Source organism: Triturus cristatus, chromosome 8 (assembly GCF_964204655.1).
Source record: "Triturus cristatus chromosome 8, aTriCri1.1, whole genome shotgun sequence".
In the NCBI taxonomy this organism is placed as follows: Eukaryota; Metazoa; Chordata; class Amphibia; order Caudata; family Salamandridae; genus Triturus; species Triturus cristatus.
Genome location: NC_140591.1, coordinates 521,698,262 through 521,719,224, shown reverse-complemented (window position 1 = coordinate 521,719,224; position 20,963 = coordinate 521,698,262). Strand labels below are relative to the sequence as shown.

General features: G+C 45.4%; 1 pseudogene; it reads left to right on the top strand.

Moving 5' to 3' along the window:
• Window positions 1-14,792: 14,792 nt before the first annotated feature.
• On the top strand, window positions 14,793-16,527 carry LOC146802415 (18S ribosomal RNA; annotated as a pseudogene).
• The last annotated feature ends 4,436 nt before the right edge of the window (window positions 16,528-20,963 follow it).

The window sequence follows — 20,963 nt, the reverse complement described above, 5'->3', positions numbered from 1 at the left end:
GTAGCTGGCGTTGTGCTCGTGCACAGGTTGACACATGGCCCAGTGTTTTGCCATGGAGAAGAGAGGGGGATTCAGGCACTGGCCACCCTTGTCTACATGCACGCAGTCCACCTGCTGACGAGCAGACATTCCCACACCACCCAAGGCTGAATTGGTCTCCCTGTGTCTCCCTTTCTTACTCCCTCTCTGTCCCCCTCTCCCTCCCTCCCTGTGTCAGCCTCCTCCCTCTGTCCGTTTCCCTGTGTCTCCCTCCCTCTCTCTCCCCCTCTCCCTCCCTCTGTGTGTCACCCTCTGTCACCTCAGCCCAGCTTCCTAGGCACACACTGTTTGCAGATCTTTGAATGGGCCTTGGCTTGTTCATGTGAGTTTGTTTCTGATCTCCAGGCACCCATTGGGTGTAGTGTCTGTGTCTGCGCTGCTGCTGTGGTGGTGTGTGCTGCCACTCTTTCACAGTGTTGGCTGTTCATTAGCTGCTGTCATGTGCAAGAAGTGCCTTCACCCCCATGTCTTCATGCAAGGCATGCGCCATTTGCAGGCAAGTCTTTCCTGTGTGGGGACACCCTGTTTGTCTGGCTGTGACCTAGGCCATATGGGCAGAGGGCATTGTTGTCTGCTTCTGAGTTGCACTATGTGATTTTTGAGGCCCACACTCCCGCCATCCGGGTTACCGTGTCTTGTGTTGGTGTTTTCTGTGGCCTGTGACTTGGCATTGTCTAGCTGGGTGCATGGGGCATGGTGGCGCTAGTGGCATGTGCGTGTTTATGGAGTGTGGTTGAGTCATGCGATAGCTTTGGGGTGGTTGCGTGCATGATTGTGAGTTTGGTGGTGGATGACGTTCCCCCCATGTGCGGTGAGTTGTTTGTGTACTCACCAGGCTCTCGGAGTCCTTCTACTCCCTCCACTCCCACCAGCGGCAGCGTGGCCATCACCTTCTCCTCCCAGGGATGGTAGTGTACCGGTCTGCGGGGCGGCCCTATTCCAGTGATGTTGGCCTGGTTGTGGTCGTCGGTCATTTTGCGGCGGACCGTCCTCCGCAGATCGTACCACCTGGATTGGCATTCATGCCTGGTCCTTCTGGTGGACCCAACAGCATTCACAGCATCGACAATCGTCTGCCACATGGCTGATTTTTCTGAAATGCTGGTCTGTCTGACCAATGTTCCAAAGAGGTGTGGCTCGACTCTAATGATTTCGTCGACGAGGACCTCCAACTCTCGGCTAGTGAACTTTGGATTCTTGTTAGTGGGCATGCTGAGGGGTGTGGGTGTGGATGGTTGTGGGGGGTGTGGGTGTGGATGGTTGTGGGTGTGTGGGTGTGGTTGTGCAGGTGTGTGTGTGAATGTGATGAGGGGGTGTTTGTGAAGGTGGCTGTGTGAAGGTGTGCAGGTGTAAGGTGTAGTGGAGGTTGTAGTATGGTGCAGTTGTTTCTCTGTGTGGTCTGGCAGCAGTGGGTCTGTTGCAAAGGATCATGGTTTGTGTGTGTTGTGCTTTTTTATTGGTCCATTGGTGGGTGTGGCTGTGTTTGAACTTTGGGTGGGTGTGTTATAATGAGTGGTTGTGTTTTGGGCCTCTGTTTGGGAGTTTGGCAGTTGCAGGTCAGTGAATAGGTTGTATTTGTGCTTGTTGGACATGTTTTGTGACTTTGTGCGATTCGAATGGAGTCTTTTTGTGTTTCTTTGCTTTGTCCTGGTTGTGTACGTGTGTTTTTAGCGTCTGCACGGTGCGTACATGGGCCATTTTGTTGTACAGTGCTGTCCTTGTCTCTGGCTTGGTACGACTCGTACATGCGCGATGTTGGGTGAGGGTGCTGGTGTTGGGGCCTGGGGTGCGCTCCGTACTTAGACTGGTGGGGTATGTGTTCGCTCCGTACATACACGGGTGGGGGTACGGTCCGTACGTACACTGTTGGGGTGGGGGTACGCTCCATACATACGCGGGTGGGGGTACGGTCCGTACGTACACTGTTGGGGTGGGGGTATGCTCCATACATACGCGGGTGGGGGTACGGTCCGTATGTACACTGTTGGGGTGGGGGTACGCTCCATCCATACGCGGGTGGGGGTACGGTCCGTACGTACACTGTTGGGATGGGGGCACGCTCCATACATACGCGGGTGGGGGTATGGTCCGTACGCTCCATACATACGCGGGTGGGGGTACGGTCCGTACGTACACTGTTGGGGTGGGGGTACGCTCCATACATATGCGGGTGGGGGTACGGTCCGTACGTACACTGTTGGGGTGGGGGTACGCTCCATACATACGCGGGTGGAGGTACGGTCTGTACATGCACTGGTGTACATACACGGGTGGGGGTACGGTCCGTACATCCACTGTTGGGGTGGGGGTATGCTCCATACACACACGGGTGGGGGTACGGGCCGTACGTACACGGGTGTATATGCACGGGTGGGTGTACGGTCCGTACGTACGGGGGTGTACATGCACGGGTGGGGGTTCGGCGTGTACATACGAGGGCTGGGGGGATGGTTCGGCGTGTACATACGGGGGCTGGGGGGGTTTCGGCGCGTATTCGGGCACATGTCTCCATGGTTGCTATGGGAGTTCGGTGCGGACGGTGTTTTTTCCATACGGTTGTAAGATCGGACGCACGGGATGGATCGTACTTGCGCGGTCGAACTTCACTTTTCACATTTGTACGGTAAATCGTCCGGGGACGTGTCGGACACATTTTCCGACCCGAGGACGTGTGGGGAATTATTCCCAATGCGATTCGTATGGACTTTTTCCCATGCGAATCGTACTTGGCATTTTTTTTTTCCAGGATCAGAATCGGCACCTAAATAGCAAAGGGCTCAGCACAGAGCCTTGGGGAACTCCATAAGGGGAGAAATAAGACTTGGAGCTGACCGCTGCAGAAAATACCTGAAAGGTACGGTCCGTTAAAAAAGAGCCGAGCCACTGCTAGGCTGAACCCTCCAGGCTAGGCTGAACCCTCCAAGGACTGCAAGGCTCTCAATAAGGCAGCGTGAGACACCGTGACACGCGCTGAGGTCCAGTAAGATAAGAGCCGCTGTATCGTCCTCATCTAACCAGTGCCTCAGCATTTCGGTGACTCCAAGTAGAGTTGATTCAGTAGAGAAACAAGCTATAAACCTAGATTGAGAGGTATGAAGGAAATTCTTAGACTCAACAAAGGACTTCAGCTGAGCGTTTACATGCTTTTCTAGAATTTTAGAAAAAAACGGGAGCAATGAGATGGGACGGAAGTCAGGTGGCTTAGTTGGGTCAGCATTGACTTTCTTTAAAAGAGGGAGCACTATATCATGTTTCCATTCCGAACGAACTAGGCCCTCCTGCAAGGAGGCGTCGAGGAGTTCCATAATTATAGAGAGTATCGGGGCGTCTAGCTGCTTCATCACACAAGTAGAAAGTAGGTCACAGGGGGAACCAGATTTAATGTTTGCCAAAAGATGGTTAAACAAGCTAAATTCCAAGAGAGACCACACTTCCAGTTTTTCCCCGGCTGATGTAGAATTATTGTAGGGCCCATTCACTTGTAGCATTTGGGGTGGTCTCAGTATCAGGTAGAGTATTTTGTGAGTTTTTACTGGACAGTGCAGAGTGTATTTTTTCAACTTAATTCACAAAATAATGTGCGAGTTCCTCAAATTGAGTACCGGTAAGAACAAGGGGAGCAGTCTGGGTTTCAGAGCCAAATAGTTCTTTTACCACCTTGAAAAGAGTTTTAGAGCAATTTTGTGCTTGAGGGATTTTATGTGAGAAAAACTCAGCTCAAGCTGCTTTACAGAGAATGTGGTATTCACTTAGGGCTTTTTTATATGCCACTTTGGCATCTTTCTGATAGTGTTTCCTCCAGTGTCTTTCTAGGGTTTTACATCTAGACTTTTCATTCTTAAGCCTCTCAGTAAACCAAGGGGCTGGTGGTTGATGATTGTTAGAGTGTTTGTTGGACAGAGGGAGGCAGGTATCAACTGCTTGTAAAATCCAAATTTGGATAGATCTGGGGTTGAAATCTGTTTGACAGCTGGCCTACTGTCAGCTAGAAGTTTGTTTAAAGCCAGGACATAGAGCTATGCCCAACTGCTAACTTTTTGTTTAGGCCCCATAGAGATTGCCGGAGGATAGGGCGGGACTTTCAGTAAGAGAGTTACAGCAAAATGATCGGACCAGCATACAATGCTGGCAGTCAGAGAGGGCTTCATCTAATTTAAAAATCTTGCAGTTGAAGGAAGAGGTCTGACGGAGCTTAGTCAGTTGTTTAGCAGAGTAGATTAATCTCATAGCATTAGTTGGACCAGGGGTTGTGGCCCCTGGTCCCGGACGGGCACAGACTTTGTCTTTGGCGTGCCGGCTGCACGTCCACTCCCGGGCCATTAAATAGTGAGCCGAGGCGAGATGCAGTGTGGAAGCTAGAATGCTAACTCGAAATGGCGTGAGGCACAACAAAATGGTCTCCCTGGAACACAGAGCCTCATAGTGCTAAAGTGCAAAGTGCAGGTTCGGTCTTAAAATTATTAAAACAATCAGATTCAAGTGTAAACGTACAATCCACAAGTTTTAACAGAGCATAGGTTATTTGGTTTAAAACAGTTCAGAAGATAGAATACGATAGGTAGAGAGCCTACCAGGCAAAGCCCGACTGCTCCCGGGCCATTAAATAGTGAGCCGAGGCGAGACGCAGCATGGAAGCTAGAACGCTAACTCAAAATGGCGTGAGGCGCAACCAAATGGTCTCCCTGGAAAACAGAGCCTCGTAGTGCTAAAGTGCGAAGTGCAGATTCGATCTTGAAATTAATAAAACAATCAGATTCACGTGCAAACGTACAATTCACAAGTTTTAACAGAGCATAGGTTATTAGGTTTAAAACAGTTCAGAAGGTAGAATACAATAGGTAGAGAGTCTACCAGGCTCCCATGGCAGCAAGCTTCAGTTACGTCTTTTAGATGCTACGAAACATTCCTCATCACTCACTTTGCTTCATTAACTCAAGAAACTGGATTCATGTGATTGCTCTAGAACAGATTACATTAGTCATCAGAGTATCACCCTCCCTATGAATCATCTCCTTTCATTATCAAAGCAGGGGCTCCACCGCTGTGTTCTTGATTTAGATCTCCAGCCTCTGCACCCTCAGCTATATCGAAGACATGAAAAGACTCATTGAGCTGAAGCCTGTGACTCAGCCTAAGGATGTTGGAGGAAAGGATAAATGACACCAAACTGAAATAAATCTCAAACAGAAATCTGCATTTGTGTGGAGATTGCTTAAATACACAGATCTGTGCATAATGCTCAAAAGAACTTGGAGCACTACCATTTCCAATCATTGAGGTCAGTAACCTTGGTGTCGTCATAGACACAGCTCAGACTAATTCCTCAAGTCACCCTGGTAATCATGTTAAAATTACATCCTCTAATAATGATGAATTGCAATTCCCTTTTCCTGAGATACCCCTCACCCCAATCACCATCACGTCCAGGCTACCACCAACCTACTACAGACCCAGTAGAAAATATGTTCATGACGTGCTTGTGGGCTTTCTCTTATTTTCACATTGAGGTCCAGAATATAGAATCCAGACTGTCCCTTCACCTCCAACCCTGGGATAACTTTTCTCCTGTCTTAAAAGAAGTGCAATGGCTCCTAGTAGCCAGATAGATTTTACTTAAAGCACCCTGTGTTGCGATTTGAGTTATCTGGTGTTTTAGGCCCTCTTCCACCCAACGAGGAATCTCTAATAAGGATAGGGTCACAATTTGCTCTGCTAAGCCCTTTAAGCTTTAGAATTCTCTTTTACTTTGAATATGGAATCTTGCAACCATCTTGCATTCTTTAAAGCAATAAAACATTTCTGTTCCCAATGCTTGTTTGATCCTCCTACATAATCATTTTACAGCAAATTGGCGTGACTTATTCCATTATAGTCCTGTTTCAACTAGAGCTCAGGGGTGTGTGAAATTATGTCTGAGATATTTACCATGTCTACATGGGTGGTAATTAATGCGCAATGCCAACATCACTGGTTACTTTTTGTACTTAAAATCAATAAACAAAAGATGTCCTTCACTTACCTTATTATGCCTACTATCCCTCCTGGGGTACAGGCCATCAATCGAGACTCTCCAACCATCTCTGTCCAGGGCTTTTCTTTCAATCTGATTCTAGGTGTAACCCATCACCTTGCAGTCAGCCTTAAGCCCTCAGTACCGTTGTCTCTTGGCTTTCCTCTTATCCGTTTCCTTTGTGGGTTCTAGGTCTGGGCTTGCCTCTTGATGTTTGATGTGGGCTTGTTTAGGTTGTGACCTATCCAGTCCCAGGGTATTTTCATGAGCAGGAAGTTGGAAAGTCTACTGCCATTTGTCATTGTTGCTGATTGTGTTTGACCAGCGGATTTGGAGGATTTTCCTCAGACCGGTGCTGATAAATGTCTTGTCTTTATTGACGGTAATCACTGTTTTCCTCCAAGTTTCTCCAAGTTTCCGCCAGTTTTCCTCCATGGAGAAGGACTGATTTGACGTTGGTGATCTTGGTTTGCAGCGTTAGGTCCTTGGAGCTCCAGATCTTCTTTAGCTAAATGAAGGCAGCCCTTGATGTGCCCATTCTTGCTTTGAGATTGGTGTCTGTGTCACCCTGCTTGTCTAAGACACTACCCAGTTAGGTAAAGGCCTTAACTGAGACGCTCCTAAAAAAAATTCCAGAGAGAAAGGTAAAGAAAGCTACAGTCAAACGAGCCGAACAGCAGCGGATAAGCGAAAGCTCATGGCAAAGACACCAAAACCAACAAGGAAGGAAAGAGAAGATTAAGAGCAGACAAGTGACGATTCATCGATGGTCATGCCGCAGAAGCCTAGAAAGCAGCAGGCCATGGGAACTTGAAGGAACTCTGACATATCGAGGAAACTCTCCGGCAGGTATAGCAAGCCAGAAAGACCTGCTGAAGATAAAGCTGGGACATCATTTTGGGTAACGAAGGTTAACAAAGGAGATGGGTGGAGCACTTTGAAAAATTGCTGAACCAGCCCATGCCGCAGTCTCCACCAGACATTCAGCCAGTTGACAACAATTTGCCAATCGACAGTCGCAGACCAACCATGGAAGAAATACAACAAGCCATCGGACATCTGAGAAATGGGAAGGCAGCAGGACCTGACAGCGTCCCTGCAGAGGCACTGAAGGCAGACATTAAAACATCAGTAGACATGCTGTAGGCCATGTTTGGAAGGATGTGGGAAGATGAAAATGTGCCATTAGACTAGGAGGAATATCTCATCAAGATCCCAGAGAAAAGTGATCTGAGTAACTGCACAAACTACAGAGGATAACTCTTCTATCAACACCAGGCAAAGTGTTCAACAGAGTCATCCTAAATAGAATGAAGCCACAAGTCTGCTCAGTTGCGAGACCAGCAAGCTGGCTTCCGCAAAGATAGATCCAGCACAGACCAGATTGTAACACTGCACATCATCATTGATCAGTCGATGTATTGGAACTCCCCCTTCGATGTCAACTTCATTGACTGAGAAGGCATTCAACAGCATGGACAGAGAGACACTTTGGAAACTCCTCTGCCACTACGGTGTGTCAGATAAACTCATAAGAATCATCAAAAACTCTTACGAGGGAGTGATCTGCTAGATAGGCCACAGAGGACAAGTCACCGAAGCCTTCCAAGTGAGGACTGGAGTCCCCCAGGGTTGTTTTCTCTCACCTTTTCTCTTTCAGGTGTCCATAGGCTGGATTATCTCAAGGTATTTGCTGCAAGGAGAAGAAATAAGAACCAGTGAACACCTTGGAAGCAGCTCAACGACCAGAACTTTGCAGATCATCTGGCCCTACTCTTCTATAACCATCTGCAGATGCAAGAGAAGACGACAACGTGGCAGCCCCATTGAAGGCTCATTTGGAGTTTGCTTGGTCTGATGAAGCTGCTCTGACCAGCCCCGTGCCTGAAGCTCAGCTTTGACTCAAAGCAACCAGTCTGGGGATCCCATTGACCCCTCCAAGAATTAGCTGAATTTGATTCATAAGACATGGTGTGACCAGATGGCCGTCCTTCAAGCCTGGCCACCTGCTCGATGCTTTACCATCTCATCGTGCATGCCATAGGAACGCATGTTGTAACCAGTTGGCCCGATTGCCCCAGAAGTACGGATGAAGGCTCATTTGACTCTGAGCACAGGGAGTGCTCCTGGAGATCAGACATATTTGCTTGAATGGCCCACTCTGTCGCTCAGTGTGCACCGATTGCAAGAAAGGCAGGTGGCTTTGCTCTAGATTAGTAGGGAAAAGGTGCTTGGGACCTGTTTGTCATCAGGTTGTACTCCCAGAGTTGGGTGCTATTGCCTTGGCTAGCCTGCCTTGGGTTCCCGGGGGCTTGGGTCTGACACTGCCTTTCAGCCCAGTCAGATAGGCCTTTCTGGGACCCTGTCTTTCTGGAGAGCAGGCATGGACATGAAGCTGACATCTCTGTGCAGGGATAGTTACCAAAAAGGGTAGACCCAAAATGCGTCACAGGGACATGGGTAGGAAACAGTACATTATAGGATTGGTCCCAGTGGGGGATTATTTAAAGACAACAAAACATTAAAGAAATGAAAAACATACTAAAACAACACGTTGTATAATTAGTAGTCCAATGTTATTTGATCACACTGAACATTAAATTAACTTTGTTGTAAATGATTTTATCAAAACAATGCAGAGCGCAAGTGCCCCAGAGAAGGGGGAAAGGAAAGGGGAGTGTGATAAAGAGGATTTGGTGATCTGAGTGAGGATCAGGGGGTATATAGAAAAAGTATAGTGCAAATCACATATTCCTTTACATGAAAAATAGTTTCATCCTTAAGCCACATGAATAAAAACAACATTCAAAAAATCTCATAGCCATGATTGTGATCAATAACACAGTGAAGAATCGCTGTTGAGCCAACTGGAAAACATATTAAATGTCTACGTTTCGACCCATAAAAGAAGTAGGCTTCTTAGTTCCTTACGGGGGGGTCTTCCTCAGGACAAGGGTGTAGGGAAAATCGGGGTACCTGGGGATAAACATAAAAATAACCTCACTGAATATCAAGTGTAAACGTATTAATCAGAAAAAGGGCAAAGCCCATAGAGTTAGTATTAATTTACCATGTGTCATCCCGACCAGGGGATGAGGGTTGTTGGGCGCACAGGCTCCAACAGAGCCGGAGAGCGAAAGCAAGGTACCTGTAACAATAATGTACAGGCTGTCATTATGCCATCTCAATTGCAGCGGAGGAAATAGCTGCACTGGGAGTAACAAATGAATGATTGCAAAGATACACACTCAAAAAGATAAATCACAAGTCCGTCCCTTGATAAGACTGATCGGACCGAGCCAAACTAATTAGGGCAATGAATAGTGTCAACCAAGAAGAATGATTATTCTGAAAAATAGAGAGTGTAAAAAACAACTTAGTTAGGGGACCCTGAAAACTACACTAAAGCCAGAATGCTAAAGTGTGCTACCACCTGGGTTAAGAAACAAATTATCTATAATCTGTCTTCTTGGAACAGTTCCTACGGATGTGCAGGAACTGCCCAAATGGTAAATTATCCCTAAGTCCTCTAGGGAGATAACTGTTGTATTGAAGCAGTGAATTCCGGTCTGCGGGTTTACGGTAGAGTGTAGTGTATAATTTGTTGTCCTCATTCCTCGTTACCTGGCAGAATCAGAGGACCTGAGTAATAGACTATTGGAAAGAGGCTATCCAAGGAGGCTGATTAAGAGGGCACAGAAGCGGGCATGGTACAGCCCTCGCGATACTTTATTAACACCTAAAGAAAAGAGAGATCCTACACAGAAAATTATTTGTGTCACTACGTTCTCCACTCAGAGCAATGCCATCAGGAAGGTGATAAATAAGCACTGGGGCTTGATATCGGATGACATTGACCAAATAAATCTACCTATGCATTCATATAAGAAAGCCAAGAGTGTGAAGGACCATGTTGTCTGTTCTTTCCTTGACTCTCCTGAGGCTCTGTCCATCCAAGCCCTATGGAACCTGCCACCGATTATTGGCCATTTCAAGTGCGGCCAATGTAAGGCCTGCCAAACCACGATTCAAACAAAGCAGTTTGTCTACAGACGCCATACAATCAACATTAAATCTTACACTAACTGTAACACCAGCAATGTCATCTATGGAATCATTTTCCCCTGTGGACAGATATTTGTGGGTCAGACATAACAAAAGATCAAGGCCAGAATACTGCAACGCTGTAGTCGAATAAGGTGTGGAGTGCAAGGAGCACCACTAGTGGAACATTTCAAAACTGCTCGGCACGGCCCCAATGAACTACAGTGGCTAATTCTTGAGAAGACCACTCTTGGACCGAGAGGAGGTAACATCGAACAGATCTTAGACACTAGGGAATGTAAATGGATGTCCCTTCTGGACTCCATACAGACTGGCCTTAATGAACTAGATACCAGCCAGGCACAGTTAGCATCCCTTGCATTCGAATGAACCTCCCTATGGTATGTATATTTTAACCCGATTACCCTGTGGTTTGGCATATTTCACCCATATGTGTGTATACCAATTTATACTGCTACATTGCATACAGGTCCTGTCCATAGTACATTTCTAACTGAGCAGGACTTATTATCAAGTGTGTTTTTCTATAAACTACACATGGACTACTAATATCTTCCGAACTGAACGTATTGGATTTTTAACTAATCTGGACTGATTGCCACTGTTATTCTCCATAAACTGTATATGGTTGTGATAATCCCCGTAGAGCTGAGTTTTTTCAAATGTGGATTTATCTATGTTGACTATGTATCTATTGTTTTGGCATTATACCCTCTTGTACGAGTGATACTGTGTCCCTTTCTTTAATTCATTCCCAATTCTGAATTACAAATGTGTGTATGATGAGAATTTTGGTTTCAGAATCGTGTAATACCGTATGCTTTTTGATTCTTGATTTCTCTCCGTGATTGATTTTTTCCGTGATTCACATCTGTTTAGCAACTAAGAGAGCACCGGCCCCCGCATAGTCTTTCTTCCTCTGACACGATGGCTTGTCAATCTGACAAGCATCGAGCGTCTGCTACGAACACGTCATGCGTGTGCTCAAGTAAGCCGAGCCCCTGTACTTAACTGACAGGTGGTCACGCACTCAGGTTCCCTTTTCAGCAGGAGCGGAAGTTTTCCAGAGTAGCAGTGAGTTCTTGCAGCACGCTCGCTCTGCGCGCACATAATTGGTAGCTCGTGAAGTTTTCTGAGTTATTTTGTGCTGGCTCTAAAACCGCTCATTTCCTTTATTTGTAGACTGCCGACCGAGCGGCTTCCGTTGTGCCCCAGGAAACCCGAAGGTAATTGGTTTCTTAACCCGGGTGGTGGCACACTTTAGCATTCTTGCTTTAGTGTAGTTTTCAGGCTCCCCTAACTAAATTGTTTTTTACACTCTCTATTTTTCAGATTAATCATTCTTCTTGGTTGACACTATTCATTGCCCTAATTAGTTTGACTCGGTCCGATCAGTCTTAACAAGGGACGGACTTGTGATTTATGTTTTTGAGTGAGTATCTTTGTAATCATTCATTTGTTACTCCCAGCGCAGCTATTCCCTCTGCTGCAATTGGGATGGCATAATGACAGCCTGTACATTATTGTTACAGGTACTTTGCTTTCGTTCTCCGGCTCTGTTGGAGCCTGTGCGCCCAACAACCTTCATCCCTTGTTCGGGATGACACATGGTAAATTAATACTGACTCTATGGGCTTTGCCCTTTTTCTGATTAATATGTTTACACTTGATATTCAGTGAGGTTATTTTTATGTTTATCCCCAGGTGCCCTGTTTTTCCCTACACCCTTGTCCTGAGGAAGACCCCCGTAAGGAACTAAGGAGCCTACTTCTTTTATGTGTCGAAACGTCGACATTTAATATGTTTGCCAGTTGGCTCAACAGCGTTTCTTCACTGTGTCATTGATCATGGCTATGCGATTTTTTTCGAATGTTGATTTTATTCATGTGGCTTAAGGATGAGCCTATTTTTCATGTAAAGGAAGATGTGATTTGCACTATACTTTTTCTATATACCCCCCGATCCTCACTCATTCATTTAAATCTTTATTTCGACGCATTAGCATCATAAAAGATACAATAAAAAACATTTATTTCTCTAACAATTTAACATTTACTAGCTCAAAAAAGAGTAAGAGGGTCAATTAAGCTAACCTATTCATATATATCCATTGCGTCCGAGTACACAATATCTAGTTACAAAATTCTTTATCAAACACAATTTGCCTGGGCGAAAATTTTACAATAATTAAAAAATACAATTAATAATAAATACAATTTAAGAACTATTAAAATAGTATTAAATCACTAACCGCTAGGACATAGTTTTTTTTTTTTTATAAAAAGTTTATAAAAACAACAACAACATCCTCCTGGTTGGGTAATTAGACATGCGGTTTAAATATTTGATTGTCCTGGTCATTTTGGAGATATCTAATGAACAATAGTTGTGCATTTATATATATGTTTTCCCTTTTTTTTTTTTTTTTTTAAATGTAGGCCCAACTTTGTTCTAATAAAATTAACAGCGAGAAGAAATCTACTGACTCCAAAAACTATCACCTGGCTAGTATCGGTTTTTAAAATTCTGCCAGCCTCCTTATAGATCTTGAACCAATTTTAAGACAAAGCGGCACTATCCACTTTTTCCTTGGTATTGCATAGCTGGAGCAAAATAGAAGTATATGTAGATCATCTTCCTTAGTATCATGAGTACATGAAATACAAAGATCACTTCTTGATTTTGCCCAGCTTTTTTCAAGCGCCTTCGTTCTAAGTGTACCATATCTAAATTTTAGGTACAAAGTTTTTGATAACGGCGGATGAATCTCGTCTAGAAAGGGTTCAAAGGATGCTACATCCTTAAACAATAAAAAAATTTCAGTTAGTGGTCCATGGATTTTTATATACACTGACTCGTAGCTCACATATGACCAAAAAGATAATTTAACAATTTTCCTAGAGCACGAGTTCATAGCCTCAGGATCATTCCAAAAATGGGCTAATCCAATCATGCCTAACCAATTTCTAACATGCTTGAACCAATAAACTTTGTTGCAACTATCGAGATCCATAACTTCTTTCAGGCCTTTCTTGTAGTCAAGTAATTCTGGAGTCGTCCACAGTCTGACCCACAGCAATAATGGTCTTAATATTGCATGTTGATCTGTTCGTTTCAAGTTTAGATCCAGAAGGAGGGGTGTCAATGGGGTATTAGTAGATATTTTTAGCAACCCCCTAAGGAACTTGTTCTCAAGGCTTTCAAATGTATTTCTACATGCGGGTCCCCATAGTTCTGCCCCATATAATACCGCTAGTTGAACTTTATACTTGAAAATCTCTAGGGCAGGGGTCACTGCCTTGTTCAAGCATTTTTTATGTCTCTTGAGAATTGGGAGACAGTTTTGTTTGAAGACTATCTTAGTCCTTTCTAGCTGTGATCTCCATGCTAAAGAAGAGTCTATAGAGACACCTAAATAAATAAAATTCTGCACATAATCAAGCTTCTGTCCGTTTAACATTAGATTTTTCTTAAAATTTCTATGTGGGCTCAGTGCCATATATTTCGTTTTTTTTAGTATTAATTTCTAAGCCCTTCGAGGAACAATAGGACTGAAACCTATCTAATAAATTTTGAAGGCCCCGTGGTGTTTGGGAAATAAGAATGGTATCATCTGCGAACAGAAGGGACGAGACCCGTTCGCCCCCTAGTCTTGGAGCCTGTGCGCCCAACAACCTTCATCCCTTGTTCGGGATGACACATGGTAAATTAATACTGACTCTATGGGCTTTGCCCTTTTTCTGATTAATATGTTTACACTTGATATTCAGTGAGGTTATTTTTATGTTTATCCCCAGGTGCCCTGTTTTTCCCTACACCCTTGTCCTGAGGAAGACCCCCGTAAGGAACTAAGGAGCCTACTTCTTTTATGTGTCGAAACGTCGACATTTAATATGTTTGCCAGTTGGCTCAACAGCGATTCTTCACTGTGTCATTGATCATGGCTATGCGATTTTTTTCGAATGTTGATTTTATTCATGTGGCTTAAGGATGAGCCTATTTTTCATGTAAAGGAATATGTGATTTGCACTATACTTTTTCTATATACCCCCCGATCCTCACTCAGATCACCAAATCCTCTTTATCACACTCCCCTTTCCATTCCCCCTTCGCTGGGGCACTTGCGCTCTGCATTGTTTTGATAATCGTTTACAACAAAGTTAATTTAACGTTCAGTGTGATTAAATAACATTGGACTACTAATTATACAACGTGTTGTTTAAGTATGTTTTTCATTTCTTTAATGTTTTGTTGTCTTTAAATAATCCCCTACTGGGACCAATCCTATAATGTGACTTCTCTGTGCAGGGCTGCCTGATTAGGGATGATTTAGCCAGCACTGTACTCTGATAGGTTGGGTGAACTCTGTTTGTTTAGAGATGGAATACAGCATCATTGCCCTTTTTCACTCAGTGCATTTCCACAGCAGCTCGGAACAGCCATTCTGTGGGGTGCCCCAGCTACCCAGGATAGCACCCTTGTGTCCTGCTCAGGTTGCACCTTGGCCTGCCTCTCCTTTCCATTGTTTTGGCACAGGCTGGGCCCACCGGTGCCTGTGTGACTAGCTGTTCTCTCAGCCCCTTGGATCAACCAGAGGCTCCCGCAGAAGGCTCCCGAGTGGTGTGGAGGTTGGTCTTCTTTTGGCTCAAGGCTTCTCCTGCTGCCCAGCAGGTGCGGCTACCTGGTTATTCTTTCCAGTAGCATATGTTTGTCTCAAAGATTAGGCCATGCAAGTGTAAGTACACATATCCAGTACAGTGAAACTACAAATGGCCCATTAAATCCTTATGGTTCCTTTGACCGCTCCATATATTACTTGAGTAACTGGTAATTTTAGAGCTAATACATGCTGATGAGCACTGACCTCCAGGGTTAAATGCATTTATCAGACGAAGACCAATCTGGACTAGCTGGACTGCTTTAGTTAATCTAGATATTCTCACCTTCCTGTGACCATGACAATACATTTGAATGTCTGCCCTATTAACTTTTGAAGTTACTTTCTAAGCCTACCATGGTGACCATGAGTTCAGAGGTCGATTCCAGAGAAAGGGCCTGAGAAAAGCTACCACATCTAAGGAAGATAGCAATCTCAAAAATTACCCACACGCGAGTCGGGGAGGTAGTGACGAAAAATAACAATACAGAACTCTTTTGCGGTCCTGTAACTGGAATGAGTACACTTTAAAACCTTCAACAAGGATACATTGGAGAGTAAGTCTGGTGTCAGCAGAGATAATTCCAGCTCCAATAGCTTATATTCAAGTTGCTGCAGTTAAAAAGCACCTAGTTGGATTTTGGGATCAAGCTGGTGGTTCACCGTGTGCGAGCTAACACCTATCCGTGCCTCTTTCCTGGGGGTCGGAAGCATGTACTTTGAAAACATTTGAGTAGAGCCCAGTAACCTGAATACTTCAGTAGGAATAATTGAATAGGACTATGGTTCTATTTTGTAAGGTTTCAGAACTGGGGCCATGATTAAGAGGGATGACTGGGGGCATGGGTATTGTGCAACTAGAGGTAAAATTCTTGGTTCAGTGCAAGATGAACCAAAGCGGGAGCATTTGCCAGGGATGTTTTCATTAATCAAGATTGATTAATCGGAAGTCGGAATTTCAAAGACTATCAGATATGCCAGAGTTTCAACCATAAACAATGCAGACTAGCGATCCAGCAACGTTATTCCCATTACCCACCCAACAGCTTCTGGGAAAGCAAAATCTTTGGGTTCCAGGGGGGTATCGTTACCAAGCTGAAAAGAAAGGAATTGGGGGAAGGGCTCGACCAAAGTTGGACCCTGGGACTTAACTTGACTGAACATGTGAAACCTCACCGTGCCTGGGCAAGGAAAAGACTGACAGTTTGAAAGCGCCTTCTCAATTCTGTTGGTGGTAGTCAATGGCTGTTCTTAGTTGATGTAGCAATTTTACTGGTTAATTCTGATCATAAATCAAATCTTCCATGATAATTAGCTCCTAGATTGCCACAGCAGTAGGTGCTTAGCTTCTCAGAGGGATAAGGCAGAAGGGTAAGGGTACATGAGATTGAGTAGTCCCAGGTCGATGATGCCTCTAGATATCTGGGGCAGCAGAAGCCTATACTGAATGGAGCCCCGCGAGACTACCCCTCGTCAACAGATGCTGGTAACCCTCTGAACCTTGTTCATAATAGGGATTGGGGATTTCTTTCCCATGAAAGAGGAATTTCTTGTAAGTCTGAGTCACAACCATGTGCTTCCTTGCCCTTTGTACACATTGCTACTACTGATTAGATGGTTCTGTGAGGTCCTCGGATCGGCCCTGCCGGGGTCTGCAACGCCCCTGGTGATGCACAGAGAAGACAATCCACCTTGACTATCCGGTGGAATTAAATTGTATAAGATTTCCATAGGTGAAGCTGCGGAAGGATCATTATGGCGTAGTGGCCTGAGCCAATGACACTGCCAGCCTGAACCCTTTGCTGCCTTCCTAAGGAGCCCAGCCAGAGTGCCCAGCCCTCACCTTGTACTCTGTCTGGAGGAGTGGTCTGTAGCCACTGAGCGCTTCAATGTAGACTGGGACGTTTGTGGACTTCTGCACTCCAGGCAACACCTGACTAACATATGAGGGACCCGGGTAGGTGACCCTGGCTTCTCTAAAAGGGGAAGGATTTGAAAGACAGCCCTCTCTAGATGTAACCTACACTCATCCAACATGGCTCTGGGGGGGAACCAAATCACAGTGCCTCCTTGATAGGAAGCCCTGAAGGCTCTGCTGCCTGGGCCCTCCTGTGCCTGATCCTGGCCTGCCCCAGTTTCAAGCAACCAAGAAGTGTCCTGCCTCAGGCAGCAGGGTAGCCTGGATAAGAAGGAGTCAGGGCTATGAAGGAACCACCACTCCTCTCGGTGGAATATCGTACCCCTGGAAGTCAGTGTAAACTGCTTTGATAGTGGGCGGGAAAGCACCCTTCTCTTTGCTCTGGCTTTAATATGCGAAACCCCAGCAGGAACCAAGTGAGTAGCCTTGACTTGTGGGGGAACATTACTCATGTCACTTTAATGCCTCCTACCAGGGCACAGGCCTCCAGCCCACTGGCATGGCTCGCGGCTGATGCCTCAGCTGATGACTCTGAATATGCAGAGGTCAAAGTCCTGGCTCCCACCAACCCTGGTGGATGGCGAATGACTGATGTGCATGTGAGGCAACCCTCCCTTGTTGCAAGGTAGCCTGTGCCATGTCCCTTGTGGCCAGGCTGAGATTTGAAGAGCCTGATTGCCCGTCGCAGGACCCCTATGTCCCGGGATGGAGGTACACCACTAGCGTGCCTGACCATCCCCTACTTTGGTGGGGTAAGCGGGTAACCTATATGCCCCAGATGTGAAAAACCCTGGCTGTGGGCAGCTGTCTGTGGTGTTCCTCTTCTGCGGGTGTACACTGCCTCAGGTGCCCACTTTTCAAGACGAGTTTGGGAAGGCCCTCTGTCTTCCTGCGGGTGCTTGTTTTCGTGCTGGCTCCTGTGGGCTTCAGTCTCCGATCTCGAACAGGTTCCCTGCTGTAATCTCCCCTAAACCGTGTGGAGGAGGTGGACCCCACCCCTCTTTAGCCCAGGGATCTGTCTGGTTCTTCTATTTTTTAGCATCCAACTACAACCTCCTATCAGATGTGGTGACCCAATTAATGTAGGCCTATTACTAAGCAGAGGATAAGAAACCAACCAGGATTCCATCAGTAACTGTGTGTGAATAGGAAAGCGCCCAGCGCCAAATTCCGGTCTGATGGCAGGTGTGGGAAATGTGGCGTACAGAAAACCTACTTCCTGGTGTCGCCCAAAGGACCTCAGTCCGTCTGATCAAGGCTCACCCTGGATGGTTTTAGGCCAGTAGCGAACCGTGGGATACTGAGATTGGGTATTCTCAAAGTTGGATTGCTCAGGAATGCATCCCAAAGTGGGCAGGAAACTCTATCTAAGGCTAAATACAGGTGCCGTCAGTGGGGCTGACAGAGATTGACTACCTCTGTGTCTACCACGGCAACTGCTTTGGGATGGGGCCCCTACACCCGAGATGACCGGGGTGGATTGAGCTCAGTGCACTCCAACTTCTTTGAGTTCCAAGGCCCACACCAGCAGCCGGGGGTCTGCAGTAATGTTGGTTACCCACCTGATCCATCTTGAAACACAGATGAAGGAGTCTACCACATGTACAAGATGCAATGAAGACGAGTGCCGGCATTTGCCGGCTGAAGTGGGATCCTCCTGTGTCTTTGTCGCGGGCTCACCAGCGGCTTGTCTCACCTGCTCTGTTGGAGCAGTGGATCATGAAAATGTGTGATAGGACCGGAAAGATGTTGAACTATGCCTAGGTAGGGCAAAGCCAGAGGAAAGTCTGGTGGAGGTCAGTAACGGTCCCGACGTACAAATTGGTCGTCTGACCTGGGTGTAGGGACAAAAAAATAATTGGACCATCTAATATCTGGTTCCCTTTGATGTTTGCCACAGGATAGCTGGTGCTCTGAACCCCCAGTTTTACCTGGTAAAAGTACTATGAATGTCAAAAGGAAATAATTCATTGAAGCATGGGTAAATGGCAGAAGTAACTAATTCTTCTCGATCATAATGGCCTTTACCTCTGAGTCGTCCGGCTGGTAACTGTCTCTATACCACTAATGTCTTTGAAGAGGCAACAAAAACCCCATGAAAATCGTGAAAGGCGGTACTGTCTTTTCAACAGTTCATTAGCCTCCTTCACAATTTTTTTAACTTTACACCTAGCTCCAATAACGCAATGAATAACATCGAATTGAATCCCACTTTGTCGCCATGTTCACCCTCTGTACTTGCCTGTTAATAAGGAAATTATAGAGTTCAGTGATACAATCAAATTTGTAATTTCATCAGGTGTAAGAGTAGCAGACACACAAAGAGGTTCGAGGTCTTTGACAAAGCCAATGACAAGAAAAGTGAATTCACAAAGAAAGTCACTTATTGGAAATATCCCAACAAAAAATACAATTGTGATCTTTTTCGAGACATAATGGGAGCTGTAGGAAATTGGGTTACTGGTTGAGAGAGTGAACGCCTACTAAAGCAAGCAGCAACAATTCTTGTCAGGGTGAAACACAAGCAAAACCCAAATTAACATGGGTAGTTTGGCATAAAAGCAGTCAGGCTGAACTTAGAGGCAATGTGTAAAGTATTTATGCAGCACTTCAAATATTAATAAAGTGAAAACTCAACACAAGAAAACACCTCACCAATTTTGAAAAATAGTGTAAAATGTAATACATTATTTGACACCAAAACAACAAAAATCTAATCAGTACAACTGGAGATGTCCAATTTTAAATATTTAGGTAAAATTAGTGCTTTAAAACACAAAGAGGTTGCGTTGGACTGGGACAAAGTCACAAGTTCAGGTCTACCACAATGGAGCGTGGGCCATGTAGAAGGACCAAATTAGGCCAGCTGAACAAAGCACCTTAAATTCTGGTTGCAAAGTGTCACAATGTCCCGTGTGTGAAGGATGCGTTGCACAGCGGTGATTCTGGCCTGTGATACGAGGTCCTGTGTCGAGGATGCATTGCACAGCGGCAGTTCTGAGGGGCTGTGATACAAGGTCCTGCATCAAGGATGCGTTGTGTATCGCCAGTTCTGAGGAGCTGCGAGGCCCTACATCGGGGATGTGGTGCAAAACTGTGGTTCTTATGTGAGGCGATGCGTTGCACTGCGTTGGTTCTGCTTGGACCACAACTGGTCCGGCAGAGGGGAAACAGCCTGTACTACGAAGTTTTTACTTCGTATACCATTTACCTCTCATTTTGTACATCGTAAAGACTGTTGGCACTCAAGTCTTTACAACTCAAGGCTTTACCACTCATTTTCACAGTAGTTGGCAGTGTTGCACCATATTCTGGGTGTTTTATAAATATGTAGAATTGGGTTTGAGGAATGTTGCTTCCGGGCTTCTTAAAATTGATTTTGAGAGTTTACCGGGTAGGCCGATATGAGAGCGAGTGATAGGCCCCTATTACCTAGAGTGCTTGAAGCAAAGTGGATTACCAAGCTTTATACTTGTGGTAGGCTAGATTTTTATTGCACTTGAAGTAGGACTTAGAGGTAGAAATGTTAGTTAGGTACCCAGAATCAATAGTGTTAAGCATGAGTTTAGGAAATGTTTAGCAGTGTGTAAGGAGTTATTTACATGATTAACAAGTGAATAGCAGAGCTGAGAGTGAAAGGGTGCCTGATGTTAAAATTATTCAGCCTGGTAGAACCTGCAAGATTTGCTTGCGCAATGGTGGAAAAGACCTGCAGAGTTGCTTTTAGAAAACATAGCCAAAACCTGGGTTATGGAATGACAACTGCTTGTTTTTCACACATTTAAGACTGAGCAACGTAAAGTTAGATTAGACTCAAAACACAGGCGAACACCAAAGTCTTGTACCACTCTCCGGTGATCAGTCCTAAGACTGCGCTGACAGCACGATTAGCTGTGGGTCTCCCAGCCATGAAATTGAACTTACTTGATTGCGGACAGCCGGTACAACTTAGTACAAGACAGTACTGAAGGAAGGCGTCTAAATCAAGTTTGCTGCACAATCCTCAATGCCCTGCTTATGCAGTCGGGTTTGCAAAGCGGGTAAGTCTGAGTTCACTTACTGTGGGAGACACGGAGAAGGGATGGACCGGAGTGCTAACAGTGATTGCAAAAGAACAGTCGTTTTTCCCTTTCAATGAACATTCTAGGATGTACGTGGTTGAACGCTTCTTTTTTTATAGAATATAGAGCATTTTGGGCCAGGACAAACAATTGGAACAGAAAGTTCTGCATACAGGTACATTTAATTTGCATTCTATAACAAATTCAGTACAT